The sequence below is a fragment of the Zea mays genome, chromosome 7 (assembly GCF_902167145.1).
Source record: "Zea mays cultivar B73 chromosome 7, Zm-B73-REFERENCE-NAM-5.0, whole genome shotgun sequence".
Taxonomy (NCBI): Eukaryota; Viridiplantae; Streptophyta; class Magnoliopsida; order Poales; family Poaceae; genus Zea; species Zea mays.
The window spans coordinates 84,257,738-84,273,192 of NC_050102.1; the positions used below are offsets into that span (position 1 = coordinate 84,257,738).

At 50.2% G+C, this 15,455-nt stretch overlaps 1 pseudogene; it reads left to right on the forward strand.

Annotated features, from left to right (window-relative positions):
- The first annotated feature begins 2,533 nt into the window (after positions 1-2,533).
- Positions 2,534-15,455, forward strand: part of LOC103633970 (probable aspartyl protease At4g16563) — a 40,108-nt pseudogene continuing 27,186 nt past the window's right edge.

Genomic DNA, 15,455 nt, shown 5'->3' on the forward strand with positions numbered 1-15,455 from the left:
GTATTAGACCCACCTACAGATGTCCTTGTCCTAAGGACCTCAGACAGTCATGCAGGTGCGCATAATGACTCGGCAAGTTCGATTATCTGTATCTTCATCATATCGCCCAAGAGCGCTTAACCCGTCACACGGACATTACACATAATCGGAGAAGAGAACGAGCGGAAAGGATTACAATAATATAATTTACATTCATATCAAAATATAGAGAGAGTAATTATTACATAGCCAGGTGTACGAGTGTGGAACTTATTATTACATAACTGGGAGGCAAAACATCCCCCCAAATAAGTTTATTGATCTTCCTCCTGCTTTGGCACCACCTTTGAGCAGGAACAACAAAACTCGGTTGTTTCATCACCTACAACAACATGGGTTCGAAAACCCTGAGTACGGAGTGTACTTTCGCAAGTCTTACGTGTCAAAGGAAAAAGACTCTCAAGGATATGCTGGCTTTTGGGAATCAAGGTAAAGTTTAACAAGATTCAAAGACTGTTTGCAGAAAAGCTTACTATACGTGGATCCTTAAAAATCCATTTTTATTATTAGGTTAAGTAGTTACCTGCATCTAGAGTTCTTTCTATCCTAGATCAGGCACTTAGCCTATGCTAGCCGTCTTTTATCATTCCTTCGATTCACTTGATTGCTACGTGTAGGGCAGTGACCAAGTCTTCATGTCCGAGAAGTAACGGCGATCTGAATCGATTAATACCCAGATGGGGATCTCCAACCACATGACATATGTAGCACTTAACCCTTACATATGTCAACTCACCACCAGGTTTCTCAAGACCAGAATGGGTTCACGCCAACCGAGAGCACAGATACTCCACCGTCCAGCCTCTTGCCACGGAGGGTACACTCTACTCTCGCCATCTCTCCACTCCCATTACGTGGTGGCCTTTCTGGTATTGGTCCGACCGAGGCAAAGCTTACCCATGACGAGGCATGTGGCCAGTTAAAAGGTCCTCGATCATCAAGCCTACATCGGCTCGGTCCTTAAGCGACTCAGACGGAGACACTACACCGAGACTTCCTTCTCGTGCAAGTCACCCGCCCGGTCTCATCTTTATCATTTACATCCCAAAGTTTGGTACCTAACAGAGGTACATCTTTTCTGATGTTGAACCCATCATGGCCATGATGGATTCACCATCATAAGTCTTTTCTTTGTAAAAATTCTCATCCCATATGAAGCATCACCTTTTGTTTAAAACAAAGCATTTTTTTGTTTTCTAAAGCAAAGCTAAGCATCAAAAAGCTTTAAGTAAATCAGGTAGCAAGGAATGGTAATCAGTTCCAAGGAAGGGAATGCATCAATTGTTTAGCACACAACTCTTATCACCTAATGCATCATATAAGGTGATAAAGTTTTTAAAACATCAAGGAAAGGGGATAATGCACCGGGGCTTGCCTTGTGTTGCAGGAGGTTCCAGGTCTATTCCACAAATGTCGAAGTAGAAGTTATTCTCGGCTGGTGGATTCTCAGCTTGAGGGACAACTTCTTTTTCAACTAGAGTCTCTTCCTCGTTTTCTATACATAACAGTACATATACATGAATGCTTATGTGATGCTATGAATATGCAGTTACATAATAGAAACATACTAAGTTGTATCTTGAATACAACTTTCCTTCATGGTACACACTAATCACTAGGGTTTCCTAAGTTAGTATTCTATCAGTATTAGGCAATTAAACCCTAGGAGGCTAGTTTATTGGGTTTGGGACCAAACATTGTCCCAATCATTTCAAACTTCACCCAAGGTCTTTAATCATCATACTAAACCTACCCAAAATGTTTTACCATTTTTGGAGCTACTAAATTATTTCTAAAATTCTAAAAGGCTTAGTTTGAGCATCTTTAAATGCTAAATAATTCTAGGCTTGGGATAAAAACCTTGGAACTATTTTTATTGAATACTAGATGATTTTAGAAGTCTAACAAAATTAGTCTCATATTTTTACCAATTTTCTATTATTTTCTACATTTTTTCTAATCTGGCCGTAAAAAGAAAACGAAAAAGAATGAACAGTGATGTGCCGAATCTGGCCCAAGTCAGCCTGCGAACAGGGAGAAGCGTCCGCGCTGGCGGCTTTGTGCAGAGGCCCATGGCCCTTTTAAATAACTGGTAAAGAATCCGTGGCACTATTCATGTGTCTCTCTGACATTTGCACAAAACCCCTTGCACTTCTATCTCTTCATGACTTGAATCCCCGACCACGCACAGGTTGAACACCTGGCCGAAATTGTGCATACTCACCGGCGGGGACCTGTTCCACTGGCGTTGAACGTACGGGATCAATCACTGATGCTATCCGAACATCTCTCTATACTTAATTTGACTAGTCCGTCACTTATTCATGCTAGTCCGCGACGACCGCGGAACAAATGCTCCGGTGAACCCGTTCTGGGTTACATGAACTGGTAGCGTTCAATCAAGCGCCTAGGAAAGAGTAAGTGGCTTGCTAGAACTACTTTGTTTGCGTGAACTTGGATAGAAACACCCTGGAACGACCGGTCGACGGAAGCCATGTCCGCGTCGGCGTTCCCGGGTAATACAGTCCCGTTCATGATGCTACGACGCGGTAGAGTTCATACGGTGGAGCCGATGAGCATCACAAGCGCAAGAGGGTGTAAAAACACGAACGAGATGGACGCGAACGGACTTGTGGGTCACTGGCCACGACGCGGTGTCTCACGGCGGCGTAGATGACCAATTTGGGGGAAATTCCAAATTCGGGGGCTGTGGTGGTTAATCGGCGGTGAGGAGCAGTGTACTGGGTTCGTAACGAGATAACGTAGCAGGCCGAATAGTCAATTTATAGCGATCGCTTGAGTATTTCGCGAATTTGGGATGGGATGAGCTGGAGGTTGGAGAGGAGGTGAGTCACCAGAGCATAACTACCGTGGCGCTCATCGGGGCAAAGGCTCAGGCGGCAGATGGGCTATCTACTGCGATCTACTGTGACGTGGTAACGCCTCAAAATACGTGGCATCCTTGCGGCAAGCGGCAAACTCCAGCGATGGCATCTCGACCGGTCGCGGGGCAAGTGGGTATGACGGCCAGCTCACAATCTCATCCGCGGTCAAGATCTTTTCACTGGTCCGGTAATATCCACGCCGCGCCGTGCACAAATCACAGCGGCCGACACGAATCCACATGCAGAGATCACCAGCGGCGAGTTCACTGAATCTGGATTTTTATTCATTTACTGTACCATCGCGATCCAATTCAGTGGTTCTGACAGAGCAACTTGCAGGGCCTCATTCTCTAATTTTCGTGTGGCAACCCACTAATCTGTTCGTAGCAAACTTGTTCTTCTATAAACTAGCTTTAATTTTGTTATAACACCCTCAATCAAACATCCACTGGATCCTATGCAAAATCGATCTCAAAGTTCATCCCAGTTCATTGACACTCAAATTTCAGCATTGGAGTTGACTGACCGTCCAACTTCAAGTCCATTTTTCTTCCATTTCCATGTAGCTCCAAGGCTTAGTCACTTAATCATACTTGAACTACTAACATGGCTCTACCAATTTGTTGTAATGACTTGGGGCAAAATCTTCATGGATTAAGAGATATAAGGGCATAAACTTGGCCTGATCACACTGATTTCAGAGTTAGCCATATGGGTGCTCTTGGGGCTTTTTTCAAATTACTCCAATTTGTTCCACTACACTTGAAACTCTTCCAATGTAAAAGTTGCTTAGTTTTTGATGCTCTACTACTTTGATATATGCACTTTGGTCCAAAAGTGTATTGAAATTGAAATCACCTTATAGGGCACAAATTAGGGTTTCTACGGTTCTTATTAGAGTTTTGAGTGCTCTAGGGTTTATGTGCCACTCAAATCCATCAAGCTTAGTCTCTTATGAACATTTCCACTAACTTTTGAGATAATACTCAATTTGGTATCACACACACCCACATACCTCTATCCCTTGGTTAAGTACCCTATCCTAGGGTTAAGGATTCATTTCAAGCCATCACATCACACTTGTTTTGAACTTTTAGCCTTATGGATGCACTCTAGGTGTAACGTACATAATGAAATGTCAATGCATATGATGTTATGCCCAAGTTTTAGTTCTTGTAACACTAGGGGTGTTACAGTTACATTCAAGAAGTCTATTTTCTTCGACTATTTGCCTTACTAGAAAGAGTTAGATGTGCGACACACAATTGATGGTATGCACGTTCAGAAGAACGTGTTTGAAAGAATAATTGGCACCTTGCTAGACATAAAGGGCAAAACAAAAGAATGGCTCAATTCACGCATGGACTTGGTAAATTTAGGTATAAAAAAAGAACTACATCCTATTTTTTAAGAAAATGGGAAGTACCATCTCCCAGCAACAAGCTACAGTCTCAATGTAGATGAGAAACATGCGATGTGTGTTTGGCTCAAGAATTTGAAAGTCACATTCGGATTCTGCTCTAGCATACAGAGTATTGTGTCAATGAAAGACCTGTCAGTCACCAACTACAACTCACATGATTTTTATGTCGTGCTGACTACATTCCTAGGTATTGCCATTAGGGCTATAAATCCTTTGTTCTTAAAGATGGCAATCACACGGTTGTGCTACTTTTTCAATGGGATTTCATAAAAGGTAATTAATCGTGATGAGTTAGCATCTCTTTAGGAATTCTTAGTGGGGACAATATCACAGTTTGAGATGCGTTTCCCTCCACCATTCTTTGATATTATGGTGCACCTTATGGTGCACTTGGTGCCACAAATAGAGGCATTGGGTCTCATGTATTTGCATGAATTGTGGACGTATGAGTGTTTCATGTCAATACTGAGTGGCTATGTATCAACCCGTGCTCGTCTCGAGGCATCCGTGATAGATGGGGTATTGTACCAAAGAGGCCATTGAGTCTAGAGGTCCATTCTGCAATAGTATCCTAAAAGACCAAGCTGCAATAGGTTTACCTCCATCATGACACGAGGGTAGATTGTTGTCACACCCAGTTTTAGAAGGCAAACCGAATGTGAACCATGTACGTGCCAGGATCAGCAATTCACGTGCACATCAGCTACATAACTGGACATCATCACACAGTGCTCAAATAATAGCATAAAAGGGTAATAATAGTCGATTACATCATGATGTCCAAGACATCCACATAGTCTTTAACAATAATCAAAGTGCGAAAAAGAAATGTAGATACACACGGCCTACATAGGTAGCCGACTAGGGGTTTGCCGCTAACCCACGCCTAGAACTCATCGTACTCTTGGAACTCCTGGAAGTCCTCCTCCACGACTTCATCTTCACCTAAGCAGTGGTTCCAACACGGACAACCTGGGAGGTTTGGTGTGTAAAGCAATGGTGAGTACACATCAACATACTCAGCAATATGTCCCGTTTGGCTGTAGTGGACTAGCTTTATGTGGAGTTAAGTCAAGCAGTTGCTTTTAGTTGGTCAGGTTATTATTACTAGTAGAAAGCCAGGTTTTAGCATTAACCCAAGTTATTAACCCAAAGTACCCTTTCCAAACGGAAAGAATACCACTTACCATTACCATAAGCATAATCATAACCATCCTCCTCATCACCACCTGTAAACCATGCATCTCTGATCAAGTATCTCTAATCAATGGAGCTCCCTTGGCCGCTCATAACCGCGAGCATGGCTGATATATCTGTTTCATAACACTCTACAGAGGTTGCGCACTTTACCCACAAGCCATGATTCCCTCTTGCCTCAGGCCGATCAAACCCTTAAACACTACCAAGGTGAATAGGCAGGGTCTCACTACGTAGACTTTACAAAGATTCCCTGGGGTTGTAGCCGCCCGTTAGGTTTCCTAAATGCACCGCACTCCTCCCCAAGGGGCGAACCAACCTTGGCAGAGCGAGCCGCATACACTGAGCCACATTAACGGCACAACAACGAAGCGAACTACACCCCAGTTCCTCTAATTACTCAGCTAAGGGCGTCCCACTCCACCCTCATGGTTGCACTGTTTTCCCGGGCGGTCATCCAACGAACCAGTCCTTACGGAGAGGCACTCGAGAAACAGCTCGAGTCCCCTTAAATGTCACAGTACCATCATCATAATCAAAAGGGAAAACAACGTATCATAGATAATCTCATCATGTTCATTGATTAATGTAAAGCACTAGCATATAGCTAAACCAAAATAAACCAACAAAAATAGGTAAACAAGGACAAGATAAACAAAAGCTAGTCAATCCTTAGGTACAAACTGTGTAAATGCGGGGAGTGAATTATAAAATGTATAGGACATAGATGGGTCAAGGGACACTTGCCTTCACCAACCGACTGTTGCTTAGGGTCTTCACCTGCAACTCATTCGGACTCCACCAACTGACCGTTACGGAGGCCTTAGTCGTCTCCACTTGTGCACCCAAAGCCCCACCCGAGCCAGTGATCACCGGAGTTCATCGTGGAAGGCAAGCACCACCGCCCGCCACCACTGCCCGAGCACGGCCGCCGTGGCCAGCCATTCCCGTTGACCCTTAGCCTCGCCCGAGCCCTTGGACGGCTTCCCCGTGAAGCTGTGAAGCTTTCCCAAGCTTGAGCCGAGACCCTGCCTCGCCGGAGAAGCGAGCGTAACCTCGCTGGACTTTGGCCGCCCGCCACCGCATGTAGACCGGGCTACCAGGTAAACCATTTTCCAATTACTTGCGCCTACAACCTCCCTGACCTCCCATGAAGCTCCCCAACTCACTGGATTGAGCTATCCCGCCGTGATTAGGCTGGAATCCTCACCGCCGACGAGCTCCCCCGCCTGCGCACAAGGTCCGACCAACTCCGGCCATCCCCGACGCCGACCCGCACATCGACGTGACCATCGCGACCTCCCCAACGTCATCGACCACTTCACCAGAGCTATTTCGCCGCTGGTGAGTCTTGCCGCCATAATCTCTGCCCCGGTCACTGTTACGAAAGTCCAGGGTTCCGAAAGTCCACAGACTTAGAATACGGTTCCCCGAGGACAAAGGCGTACGACGACCGAAGCAACCAGACCAGCCGAGAAGACTCGCTGGACCAGCTGGGAGAGGCTCGGGACATGGCCTTACTACACTCGGAGCGGTATCAGCAGTCTCTGCGATGCTACCACGCCCAAGGGGTTTGGCCCCGAGACTTCCAGGTGGGAGACTTGGTACTTCAGCTACGGCAGGACGCCCGAGGGCGCAACAAGCTTACTCCTCCCTGGGAGGGGCCATTCATCATCGCCAAGATTTTGAAGCCCGGAACATACAAGCTGGCCAACAATCAAGGCGAGGTCTACAACAACACTTGGAACATCCGACAGCTAGGTCGCTTTTACCCTTAAGATGTTTTCAAGTCGTTCATATACCCCGTTCTCTTTACATACACAAATAAAGTCAAACCATCAAGGAAGGGTCTGCCTTGCCTCAGCAAAACCCGACCCTCCCTCGGGGGCTAGAAGGGGGGAACCCCCTCTGCGTCAAAATTTTCCTCGGAAAAAGTCTTTCTGCCAGAGCATCTTTCGCGCTTTTCGACTCCTTCGATAGCGGGATCCTGAAAATGACGGAGTACACGTAAGCGGCAAGGCCGATCGAGCCGAGGGATTCCTACGCCTCTGGGATACGGATACCTCACTCATCACCTTCCGTGATAAGTAACTCACGCTCAGATAAGCGATTCTGCTGCCGAACAAGTCTTAACGCTCGAAAACTTTTCTGCCAGAACGATTTTCGTGCCTTCTCGACTATATCGATGACAGGATCCTACAAACGAGTAAGAGTGCACGTAAGCGGCGAGGCCGACCGAGCCGAGGGACTCCTACGCCTCTGGGATACGGATACCTCACTCATCACCTCCCACGAAAAGTAACTCTCGCTCGGATAAACAATTCTGCTACCGACGAACAAGTCCTGATACTCAAAACAAGAGGAAAGGAAACACAACTTTATAACACAACAATAATATGTTTGGGCCTCGGTGGCCGCAAAAAACATACGCATACTACAGACAAACTGTCCCTACAGGTTCAGACATCAACAGAGGGAGCAGCAGCACCCTCGGCGTCGTCTCCACCTTCGGCGGAATCTGGCCCGACCTCGGACGACGACACAGGCGGAAGGATCTCCACCTCGAAGGAGGACGCCAGCACCACGCTCGGGCCATCATAGCCAAGGTCTCCGCAAGTGTCCCGGCTCGGGCAGACACCTCGACCGGCCGCTCCGTAGCCTCAGCCAGCTGTCCCCCGAGGACATCAGCCCAGCTCACAGCCTCGGCAGCGTGACTCCGGGGTTGGTCCCGCTAGCGAGCGACCTGGCCAAGCTCCAGCTGCCGCTGCTGCACCTCCTCGGCAAGGGAGGCCACGTGCTCCTGGGCTGACGAAGCTTCTTCTCGAGCCGACTCCGCCTCTGTCCACGCTGACACCGCTGCCTCCGGCTCCGGCTCATCGCAGAGTAGCCGAGGGTTCTATAACTGAGCAAGGGAAGCCTTATGCGGCAAGGCCGACCGAGCCGAGGGACTCCTACGCCTCTGGGATACGGATACCTCACTCGTCACCTTCCACACAGGGCAACTCATGCTCGGTTAAGCGGTTCAGCTAACCGACAGGCGAGTCCTAGTGCTCGAAATGAGGAAGAAACACGGTATTGCACTCAAATACCTAGATGTTCAGGCCTCGACAGCCATAATGAACAAACATCGGCACTCAAGGTGCCATCACAAACGGAACTCCGGTTCCACTTTCGCGGGTATGAACAACCTCCACATCGGAGGGCCTGCGGGACGACAAACTCCAGGTGGCTCACCGCCGACCGCTGCACCAGCAGCGACAACGACCTCCGCTCCGTGCGGCTAAACAGCAGCAGCGATGACCTTAGGGCAGACGCTGCTGTGGCAAGGCCCTCGCCCACGTCCCCACTCGAGGGGCGAGGACAAGCTATCAAAGCCAAAGAGCCGGAGTTCCGACCGCAGGTGGCGCCGACAGTCTTGTCGGCGGAGAAACCTCCTCTGGTGACCACCACCTCCAGCATCGACGACAGCGGCCACCTGCGCGTCGGCGCTACGCCAACGAAATGGCGGCCGCCCCAGCCTACACCGGTAGATCCCCACTCAAGTACTCGCGGAAAGGCAGGCACTGACCTCCGCGCGGAGGCGTCGTGCCGGAGTGAGGACAGGACAATCCGAGAACACGAACGCCGCCCTAGCGGTGTGCGACGTCTTGGACGGCGCACGGCGCAACAGCCGCCCGTACGGTGGGCGGACAGCCACGCTCCGCCCCAGCGGTGGGAGGTGGCACCGGAAGCAGCGCCAGAGCCAGCTGAGCCAACGAGCCAGGCATGCTGGACCTGACGACGCTTGCGACCGGCCGGCCCCATGTTGTCGAAGTCCGCCCCCTCCGCTAGGCCGGTGAGCACCCTCTCCCCTGAATGTTGAAGGAAGAGGTGGCCCGCTGGCCCATGCGGAAGGTAGAACTCCGGCTCAGCTCGCCCCCCGCCACAGCAAGGATGATGAAGATCCTTGAAGCTGAGGGCGGGGCAGAGCCCGCAGCCCGGCTTGCTTCTCCCCACCAACGAACTGGTGGTCACCATCCTGGGTGACCATTGGTGAGGGAATGCAGCCGGGCTACCTGATGAAAATCCTTGAAGCCGAGCGATGGCTGAAGGGTGCCCACCTCCGTGAGGTTGCGCTCCTCCAACAACAAGACGAAGGCAACGCGGGCGCTCCCCGTCCGGGGGCTCAGAAGGTGGAAGGACGCGATGCATGAGGGGAGTGCGAAGGCATGGCTACCACCCGGGGGGTCGATCCCTTTTTAAAGGCGGCTCTCCCCACTCGCGTCCTCAGGCGTCGCAGACTAAGTCTTCACCGACGTGCTCCAGGGTCCTCCCCCTATGACACGGGGGCTGGGTCCCACACGTCATGCAAGCTGGCCTAGAACAGAAGAAGCCAAACCGCCGCGCGCGGAGCGTGTAACCGCCCCGCGGTTACAAGCACTCCTCCGTCCTCGCCGAAACCAGCGGTTGAAAGGGCGGACCGCCATGCAGGTGGCGTGCAACCGCACCACGGGGACGTACCCCTTCGACTTCGGCGCATCCAGCATGGAGGCCCAGGCCAACACGTCATGTAACCGACGCGCCGGTTACTACGTGCGAGAAACTGCACCGCCACTTGCGCCAATGTCGCGCCTTCTCGACTGCGGAACCAGTGCCGTGACTCGAGGCAACCCTGCGCATGGCCCAACAGTGCCAATCGGCACATCGGTCATGGGTCAGTCAGCCGTGGGAGAAGGCGCAACGGTCGATATGGCCAAAAGTGGGCCAGCAGTAATGGCGGCAGCAGGCGAGCGGAAGTAGTAGTCAAATCGTCTGCAGGCTCACTTCCCCTCCTGGAGCAGCAGGGGAGCCCTCTCCCACGGCGTGAAGACGACGCGCTCGTGTTCCATCCCTCGAACGGCTCGCGCAACGACCGCCCCGCGAACCACCCGTCCCATCGCATTAACTTCGCGGTAGGGCAAGCGACACCTTTGGCAGGCGAAGCGGGCGACGTTTCACCTCCGCCATGATGACCGCGTCAAAAAAGGTGCGCCACACCGTTTAAATTAATATCCTTTTCTTCTTCCCCTTTCTCTCTCTTGCTACAGGGACCGGGAAAGGGGATATTTTGAAAGGGATCCTTCTCCGCGAAGGAAGCGGGCCCCGAGCCCTCCTACTGATCAGGGGTTCGAAGGCTGGCCCCTCAGAAGGGTTCGACAGCCGCCCCAGAGCACTCGGGCTTCAGGCTCATTACTGATCAGAGGTTCGAATGCTGGTCCCTCGGAAGGTTTCGACAGCCGTTTCAGAGCACTCGGGCTCCGCGCCCACTACTGATTAGGGGTTCGAAGGCTGGCCCCTCGGAAGGGTTCGACAGCCGCCCCAGAGCACGCAGAGCGAGGGATGACTCTGGGTACGTCTGATACATGGCCGAGGCTCGGGCTACGCTCTCGAGGTACCCTAGGACATTTCCGAGACCAGCAGGAGCGATTTTGTAACGGAATCCCATCGGAGGGAGGCATCGAGCCCTCGGACCCTATCGAACGGGACCGGGTCTGGCAAATCACCTGCAGGTACTTTTGGAGCGTGCCTCTGGGCCACCAGCCGACCCTTATCAAACGGGGCACGAGCGTCCACTCGGATCACCCGTTAGCAACTCACTGGAGACACCATGTTTGGTGCCCTCCGAGGGCAACATGGTGTTTTCCCCCCTTTCCTCCTTGCGGAAAGGTGACGAAGGGGCGTATGATAAAAGTCGAGTCAGTCCTTGATCATCCTCTTGCTCCGTGCAGAGGCTCGGAGGTTGCTCTCGCAAACCCGGCTACGACCAAACCGTTGACAGCGTCAACAAACCAGCCTGAAAACTCGGAATCTGACCATGCACCCGGGCTACGATCAGATTGCATGAGGGAACAACCAGACTGGCCGAGGCATCACGAAAGGCATTAAGACCTCAGAGGAGTCAAACCACTCCTCCGAGGCCTCGGGGGCTACACCCGGCGGGTGCGCTCGCACGCACCCACCGGAACAAAGTGTAACCGAGAAGGGCCGGTCCCCTTGCAAAAAAGCGCGACAAAGCCTCCAAGCGAGTACCAACACTCCCTTTGAGGCTCGGGGGCTACTGTCGGGTACCGTAATTAGGGGTACCCCCAACACTCCTAAACACGGCTGGTAATCGCCATCAGCACAAGCTGCAGAGACTGATGGGCGCAATTCAGGCCAAGGCTTCGTATACTCAAGGGACGCGATCTCGCCTCGCCCGAGCCTAGCGTCGGGCGGGAACAGTAGTCCAGGCGAATTCACGCCTCGCCCGAGGGCCTCCTCAAGCAACAGGCGCGCCCTCAACTCGCCCGAAGCCCAGCTCGGGCAGGCTTCGTTGTGAAGCAACCTTGGCCAAATCGCCTCACCAACCGATCGCATCGCAGGCGCATTCAATGCGAGGATCGCCTGACACCTTATCCTGACACACGCGCCTCAGTCGGCAAGGTCGAAGTGACCGCAGTCACTTCGCCCTTCCACTGACCGACCTAACAGGAAAGCAACGTCGCTCGCCCCTCTCCGACTGTTGTGCCACTCGCCAGGGTAAGGCTGACAAAAGCTAAGTCCAGCCTCAGGTGCAACAGGAAGCTCCGCCTCGCCTGACCTTGGGCCTCGGCCTCAGGAGGAGGTCTCCGCCTCGCCCGACCCCAGGGCTCGACCTCACCCTCAGCATCGGAAGGTGGCCTCCGCCTCGCCTGACCCCAGGGCTCGGCCTCACCCTCGGCCTCAGAAGGTGGTCTCCGCCTCGCCCGACCCTAGGGCTCGGCCTCACCTCGACCTCGGGAGGAATCGCGTCCTCGCCTGACCTCGGCCTCAGGAGGAGTCTCCGCCTCGCCCGACCTTGGGCTCGGACCGACCGTGCCACGGAGGATACATCATTACCCTACCCCTAGCTAGCTCAGGCTACGGGGGAACAAGACCGGCGTCCCATCCAGGCTCGCCCCGGTAACAAGTAATGATGGCTCCCCGCGTGCGTCCATGACGACGGCAGTTCTTAGCCCCATACGGAAACAAGGAGACGTCAGCAAGGTCCCAGCAGCCCAGACAGCTGTGCTTCTACAGGGCTCAAACGCTCCTCCGACGGCCATGACACCACGTACACACGGCTCTAGCACCTCTCCGACAGCCACGTTGGCATGTACATAGGGCTCTGGCTCCTCTCTGTCGGACACGTTAGCGTATTGCTACCCCCCCATTGTACACCTGGACCCTCTCCTTGCATCTATAAAAGGAAGGGCCAGGGCCCTCATACGCAAGGGTGGTCGCGCGGGAGCACGGGCCGACGAGCAAGCTCGCTCTCTCTCCCTCGCGAACGCTTGTAACCCCTACTGCAAGCGCATCCCCCCTTGGCGCAGGATAACACGAGCCGCGTTCTTCCCCCCTTGTGTTCCATCTCATGCCAACCCATCTGGGCTAGGACACGCAGCGACATTTTTACTCGTCGGTCTAGGGACCCCCCAGGGTCGAAACGCCGATAGAAACCATTTGATGCATTGGCTACATTGAAATCTATTCCTTTTATAGATACTTTTGGTGAAGTATCAAATATGATTTACAAAATTGCTTAGCCCTGCCTAGAGGTAAATCTTGTAGATAGAGTTTGTCCTTTGAACTAATGCCTAGCTCAGGTTTATCCTGAGGAAGGATGGCTCTACCTACAAGAATATTTTCACCGGGATCATTGGGAGATCTAATGCAAGGTTCCCTATGATGTTTTAATCATCCTAAGGAAGACAAACAATCCTAAGGATGGAAGTACTTAAATCGAGACTTGGGCTAGGAACAGGTGATGTTCTACCCAGGTTTATTAGGATTATAGGGAATGTAGGCCTGCTGACCGAGGACCTTTTAATTGGCCATATGTCTCGTCATGGGTAAGCTTTGCCTCGATCAGACCAATACCAGAAAGGCCACCACACAATGGGAGTGGAGAGATAGCGAGAGTAGCGTGTACCCTCCATGGCAAGAGGCTGGACGGTGGAGTATCTGTGCTCTCGGTTGGCGTGAACCCATTCTGGTCTTGAGAAACCCGGTGGCGAGTTGACATATGCAAGGGTTAAGTGCTACATATGTCGTGTGGTTGGAGATCCCCAGCTGGGTATTAATCGATTCGGATCGCCGTTACTTCTCGGATATGAAGACTTGGTCATTGACCTGCAATCTAAGTCATGGATGGAATCATAATGAGCAAAAATCATGTTGTATGGATTAATGTGATGATGAAATTAGACTAGAAGCCAACAAGGTCTATTAATACTTAATCTAGCATTAAAATGTTGAAAGTAAGGAGTCATTTTAGTAAGCTTTCTGCAAACTATTAATGTTGATTCTTGCTAAAAGCCTTTCCTTGATTCCCAAATCCAGCATATCCTTGAGAGTCTTTTTCCTTAGTCGAGTAAGACTTGCGAAAGTACACTCCGTACTCAAGGTTTTCGAACCCATGTTGTTGCAGGTACTAGATTTGTGTTGTTGTGGATGGTGTTAAGCGCCGGTGGGCACGACCTTCTTATAGGTTAAAGTAGCTCTTCTATGCTTCTTATTGAGGATTGTCATTGAGCTAGCATATATTTCAAACTTATAAATAATTTATAACATTTCAAAGTTTATTTCTTTGAATCACTTTTGTAATCACTCCGATAAATATAATGTAAATTTGTTGTAATCTATAACTTTTTGTAATAAAGAAATTCCACTGCAAAATGTTGGTGTGTGATTTGTGTTTACTTAATCTTGCGATCCTGGTTGTAAGTGGTTTATCCGGGGTCCATGGGACACTCGGACGGATCCTGTTAAGTTATCTAGTGCACATGCATAGTCGTCTGAGGTCCTTGAGACAAGGGCAGGTGCATGTGGGCCCAATAACTTGGGAGGTTCTGCCACACTTCTCGTCCACCATTGTCCTCACGTGGACATGGTGCTACAGCGAGGAGGATGGGGATGGCCTCAAACAATGTCAGTGACAGTGGCTGTGCTATTGGTACGTCTACGCAGGTGGCCTTATGGAAGTAGATAATGTTTTGGATCCTAGGTACAAATTGAAATTCATGAAAGCTTTCTATAGCACCATTTATGGGGAAGAGAGTCCAATCAAAAGTAGTGAGTTGTCTAGAGTTCGGAGTTAGTTGTATGAGCTTGTATTGGAGTACCAAGTATCTATGGAGGGTGTGGCAACAACTGATGGTGTAGGTGCAGCTACTAAGAATGTTGCCCTTAATGAAGGTGATGACCTTATGTTTGGCATATTTGATAAGTTCTTGTCTGAGGAACCAGAATCATCTTCAACCTATATGTGCACTGAATTATGTTTGTATTTGGAAGAGCCAACACTACCAAGAACTCAAGAGCTTGACATCATTACTTGGTGGCAACATGCATGAGTGAAGTATCCAACTCTTAGAAAAATTGCTCAGGATATCATGACAATACCTCTAACAACAGTGGCATCAGAATCTGCTTTTAGTATTGGAGGGAGGGTAATTAGCCCACATCAAAGTAGACTTGCACCAAAAACAGTTGAAGGTTTGATGTGTATGTAAGCTTGGTCTCGTGCAGACATGTTAGGTGATCAATCTTTTTTTATAAATGCACTAACAATTTGTTTGGAGGATGAAAAGGAACAAATGGTAATAGTGAATTTTTAGCATTCATTTGTTTCCTTTGACTAAATACTTATATTCACTATTTTTTAGGATGAACCAGATTGTTGATAAGTTGATAGATTTGAAGTTTATGGCTCGACGTTGAGCCAAGGTAATAATATTTTTTAGTATCATTTTATTTGCTTTGATTAACTACTAAATACTTACATTTCCTTAATTTCTTTGCTTTGTTGTCTGGTGCCCAAGTGTTGTCTGTTGTTGTCTATCCAAGTGACCAAGATCAAGTATTCAAGTGTGAAGTTGTTGTGCAAGTGAAGT